We start from the raw sequence: 5,661 nt of genomic DNA on the forward strand, positions 1-5,661 counted from the left end.
TTGCAAGAACCCGTTTATTGCTTCCCTTGGCTTGTATGTGAATGCTGAGCTGAGATTTTCTGCCCAGGAGCTTGAGTGTTGGGAGCACAGGGAGGTTGGACATTGCTTGATGCCAGCTGAGCAGTTACTGTCTCTAGTAAGCTTTGCCCGCCAGGTGATCCCTTTGCCTTGCAGTGGCCTTGCCAGCTGGCTGGCAACTCGTCCTGGAGTTAATGCTAAGTCCTGCTCAGAAAGAAAGCAAAGAGCAGATGGAGCTGCAGTTTCCTTAGCTAATCTTGCTGCCTTCTTCAGCGACTTCCCTCTGTCTCTGGAGCCCATGTCATTGACCAGGAGGTTTGAGCTGTCTCTGGAGCAAATGTCTTTGTCAAAAAAAAAAAAAAAACTCCTGGAGAGGCAACTGGGAAGGAGGCTAATTTTACTCCCTCTTTTGAGCCCCTGGCCTTTGAGTGGCTTTATATGGCTCTCCACTTTGCATGCTTATTACTCCATTTCTCCCCACTGACAAGAGCCTCGAAAGGGTAATGATCTCCTTTTACAGAATGGCATGGTGGTTACATGGGAAATACAAGAGGGATAGCCAAATCCATTTGCTCATTGAACAAAAGCATAAAGTCTTGGTTTTCTCATCTGTACAATGGGGTCACAGATATTTTAAGTCTTCAGCACATTCTGCAATTTAGAATCATTCTTTCCCCCTTCTGCAGTCCTTTGCTTTTGCCTTTTCTGTAGATATTGGAGACCAAAATTGGAAGATGGCAGTGGCAACTGGGAAGAAAGATGAGAGAAAACATCTCAAGTCTTTCAAATGCATAAGGTATAAGGTAGTGTTTCATGTGGATACTATGACGTAGGTTCTCACTATACCCCACACCATAGCACACCAAAGGGTTTTTTTTCCCCCCCAGAGGTATCCTTGTCTGTTGTCATCCTAAAGGCCTTATGGGTGTTAGGCAGTTGCTCCATCACTTGAACCATGCCCCTAGCTCTTTTTGCTTTAGATATGTTTTTGGATAGAGCATCATGTTTTTGCCTCAAATTTGGACCCTCCTACTTATGCTTCCTGAGTAGCTAAGGCTATAGTGTATACTGCCATATTCTACTTGTTTCTAAAGAGGGGCCTTTTTTTTTTCTTTTTAACTTGGCTGACCTCAAACCATGATTCTTCTGAGTATGTGAAAAGAATTGTTGAGTTTTTACTGGTTTCTCCTGGGAATGAAGAGCAGTGGTTGACATAATGAGCCATTGTTAGTTCTTATGAATGCCTATTCAGTGGGAGGAAAGGTTAACTTCAGGTACTCTAAAATCTTGTAATATCTGTGCCTTCTTGTACCCACTCGTGCTCATCTTTCAAAAAAGTAGAAACAGGGGCCAGGAGTTTGGCCTAGTGGTTAAAAGTGCTTGCCTAGCATTCACGAAGACCCGGATTCGATTCCTTGGTGCCACATACATAGAAAAAAGCTGGAAGTGGTGCTGAGGCTCAAGTGGTAGAGCTCTAGCCTTGAGAAAGTCCAAGGACAGTGCTCAGTCCCTGAGCTCAAGCCCAGGACTGGCAAAAAAAAAAAAAAAAGTAGAAACAAAGATGCTTCTGCCACGTATTCACCCCTCCCCCCTTTTATTGGAACATCTCTATCAGAATCCCATTTGGTTTATAAACCAGGAAATATTTACTACGGCCGTTCTCTGTGGTGTGTGTGCCAGGTGATACTGTAGGTTATAGGCATCTTCATGATGCCCCAGGGAGCATCTTGTTGAAACCCAAGCATCAACAGTGTACACAGGGGAGTAAGGATGCATTGCTGATTCATAACCAGAGAAGTCACCAGGAGACCATGGGGAATGGTGTGGATAGCTGCCTGCAGCATCAGAGGGGAGACTACAGGGAGCACTGGAGAGTAGGGTTAGAGAGCAGGAGAGCACTAGCAGGTGGGGAAGGATGGAGTCCACTTAGCTTGGGCCTGTTGACCAGGATGTGGGGAGGCTATTGGCATTAGCAGATTCCAACTAGTTGGATGGAAAAAGACAAAACAGGCACAGTCAATAACGGAATGGTGGACATTGAAAGAGAGAGATGCTTGCTGGGCAGGAGGACCTAGAAGAACCACCTAAGGGGCGCTGGGGAGGGGACATGTTGAGAATTGGCCCCTGCTAGGAAGGCAGCTTCTGCCTTAGCGTTTCATTGTTAAGTCTGCAGCAGGCCCTGTAGAGCAATTCTGTGACCATTGGGAATGTGGAACTGGGTCTCTGATAACTGAGACATCTGCACCAGGTTCAACCTGGACAGATGCGGTGGCGGATAAAAAAAAGCCATGGAGGGGAGGGAACAAGTTCTACGTGGATACTGGACATCCAGTGTCGATGATGAGAGCAAGAGGCTGTGCTTGGTCACATGGGACCTGGGGCTGTGCTTGGTCACATGGGACCTGGGCAGTTCGGTAGCATTTGAATACAGCTCACAGTTTTAATTTACCTACGGAAGTAAATGAATGCTTCCTGCCTGGATTTGTCCTTGCCCAGTTCCAAGGCGCAGGGAAGCTGGATGTGTTGGTTCTTCCTGTCATCCCAGCTATTCAGGAGGCTGAAGCAGGAGCATTGCTAAGTTTGAGGCCAGTCTGGGCTGCATAAGGAAATCCTGTCTCAATAAGAAACAAAAAGGAGCAGGGAGGTGAGGAAGAATAAGGCCCTAGGAAAGGCGGCTTGATGTGATGCTGAGCTGTTTAGCAGGACGCTCTAGAGGGCAGGGTGGGATCTGTCTGCAGAGTGAAACACAGCAGATATTGGCCTCCTTGTGGCAAAGTTTAACATTGGGAGGAAGAAAGGAAGCCAGAGAACCAACATCCCTCATTCCTACCCCCATCCCTGTCCCCAGCTGGATCAGTTCCCAGCTCTTCCCAGGTCAGGAACTGGCAGCACCACCCACTCAGCCAGGATCCCAGCCCCCCACCCCCATCAGCTCCTTTCCTCCTCCTCTAAATCTTTGGGTGGATGGAGATTCTTTTTATTTTGAATACAAAATACCCACAATCCTGCACTGTTTCTTTCTGTCCTCTCACCCACTTTTGTTCTCTCTGTTTTCCAGAGTGATCTCCTTAAGATGTAATTAAGGTCACCTCACTGTCAGGCTTCAAAGCCCCCAAGAACTTAGTAGTCTATTCATAATAAGGCTTCCCTCCGCCCCTCATTGGAATACAGGTCTGGGAGGCCTAGCACTGCCAGTCACCTGTCTGGACCTTCTGCTCCCCATTTGTTCTGCTTCTCATAAATAGCAAGAATCTATGCCAGTTTTTGTTTCCTTTTTGAAGCAGGAAACCTAGTTGGTCCTTGAATTTACCATCTTCCTGCCTCAGCCTCCCACGTGCTGGAATTATAGGCCTATGTCACTTGTATCCAACATATATATATATGCATATTCAGCATGCATATTTATTTTGTCTTAGAGGACTATGGCAGAGAGGTCCTTCTAGAGGGTAGCAGAATAAATGTCATGACACAGGACAAGCTGGCTTATCCAGGGGAGCCAGCTCATGGAGGGACATGAGAAGCGATGGATACTGCAGCAGGCCCCAAGCTGCACATGTCTCAGTACTGTGGTTATTAGATCCCATAAAGGGGCTGGAAGACATCTGCCAAACCTATCAAAACTGCTAAAAATGGATGCATCGTTTTGCTTTATATTTAACTGAGTTATTTGAACTTCTCTGACATAAAGGGTCAAATGCTAGCAGATCCTGTGTTTCTAGTTCCTAGGTTGCTGGAAGGCTGGGCACTAGAAAGGCTCTGGTCTCCTAAGAGACCCTAAATAACACGAGGCTTATGACCCTGGGAACACATGACATTTGTCGCTGTTGTGTGCTGCGATTTCGTGGGGTGGGGAAATTACCTTTTGCTAGAGTGTGACTGAGAGCCCTGTTGGCTTTGTAGTCACAGTCCCTGGGCTGGCAGGGAGGGGGACATCATATGGCTTCAGTTCAACTCCCAACGTTGCCTTCCACCAGCGGTAGGCCTTTGGTAAGTTATTTAGCCATTCTGTGCCACTGGGTTCTCACTAATTCCTGAGGGATTGTAAACGCACGCACACACGTGTGCACGCGAGCATACACACACACACATACACACACACACAAACACACACACCTCATTTGCCCTCCAGGCAATTTATTGGAATGGGAACATATTTTTTTTTTTTTTAATTTTCTTTGTTTGCCAAGTATGGCAAACAGAGGACCTTGTTGCTCTGCCTCTGGAGTCACCACCCCACCCTCACCCCACCCAGCTAGAGACTTAGTTCTGAAAACAGAGAGCTCAAGTCCATTTCAGGGACCATGGTTGCATTGCAGCCTTCCATCCATATCCTTACCCTATCCTACCCTACCCCTCTTTCTCTTTCTTGACTGATTTTGGGGGTTCAATTGAGGGCTTCCCCTTGCTTGGTTTGATTGGCTAGTGCTCTACCACTTGAGCTATGACTCTAGTCTGGCTTTAGGCCGGCTGTTTTGGAAATGGAGTCTTGCAACCGTTTTTGCATAGGATGGCTTTGGCCCCAATCCTCTGGATCTCAGCCTCCAGAATGGGTAGGAGTAAGGCGTGAACGGCTGGTACTTCAGTAGTGTTTGAAGGAATCAGAGTGTGTTGGGGCCCACAAATCACTCACTGGCTGTTTACAGTGGACCACTCCTGTATAGAAAATGGGTTGTTTCTCTCCATCTTCTGCATCACTCTTCAGTCTGAGTCTTTGTCCCCCACCGCTCCTCCCATAAATGATCTAATTCCATTATCAAGGGAGTAAACTGCTGTCATTATTCAGGAGTGAAGAGAATCTTTTGGATGTTCTATTGAAAATCAGTAAAATTTAAAACTATGAGCCATGATGGGATCATTGGAATAAGCATTTTCTAATAAAAGCTCTTTAAAGAGGACTGCACTCACTTGGGAAGGACAATTCTTGTGGTTTTGTAGGTATTATTTATGCCTAGCTACCCTCTGGTCTTGGACTGCTGCTGGAGGTAGCTACTGTAGAGTCTGGGCAGAGGGAGCTCAGAAGCTCTGAGGGTCAGAACACCTTTGGTCTTACCTGTTACTTTCTAGATTGGTGGCATGAAGCAAGCTCAAAATGGAAATAATAGTGTCTCTCTTCTTAAGGTTTTTGAAGCAGGACGAATATAATTGTGACTGTGGAGGCATTCATAGACATAACAAGTGATTGCAGTTATGACATCATGAGCTAACAGTGACCTCAGGCAAATCCTGTGCACTTACCTGCTCCCCTATCTGTAAAGTGGAGATGATAAAAACCAGTTCTGTTAAGCAGAGTGCCAGTGGCTCATTCCTGTAGCCCTCACTGCTCAGGAGGCTGAGATCTGAGGATTGTGGTTTGAAGCCAGCCTCAGGAGGAAAGTCTGAGACTCTTATCTCCAGTTAATCACCAAAATGCCAAAAAATGGAAGCTGCAACTCAAGTGGTAGAGTGCTAGTCTTGAGCAAAAGAAGCTCATGGTCAGTGCCTAAGCCCTGCGTTCGAGCCTCAGGACCGGCACCAAACCAAAACAAAAAATCAATTCTGATGACTTCATCTTGTTATAAGGATGAAATCAGTAAATCCATAGGCATGCTTTGTAAAGATGACTGGGTTCAGTTTGTGTTCGTCATTAATGCTTCTGAGATATGT

At 46.3% G+C, this 5,661-nt stretch overlaps 1 long non-coding RNA gene across 2 annotated transcripts; it reads right to left on the bottom strand.

The window, feature by feature from the left end:
- Positions 1-514: 514 nt before the first annotated feature.
- LOC150069219 (uncharacterized) lies at positions 515-5,136 on the bottom strand. 2 transcript variants are annotated; one of them, XR_016537615.1, is made up of 3 exons: positions 5,069-5,136; positions 2,468-2,629; positions 515-765 (listed from the first exon to the last, which is right to left on the bottom strand). It is a non-coding gene; the product is annotated as an uncharacterized LOC150069219 (long non-coding RNA). The 2 variants fall into 2 exon arrangements; XR_016537616.1 differs by lacking the exon at positions 5,069-5,136 and adding an exon at positions 4,924-5,009.
- Positions 5,137-5,661: the final 525 nt, after the last annotated feature.

The sequence above is a fragment of the Megascapheus bottae genome, chromosome 1 (genome assembly GCF_031878675.1).
Source record: "Megascapheus bottae isolate mThoBot1 chromosome 1, mThoBot2.hap1, whole genome shotgun sequence".
NCBI classification, from domain to species: Eukaryota; Metazoa; Chordata; class Mammalia; order Rodentia; family Geomyidae; genus Megascapheus; species Megascapheus bottae.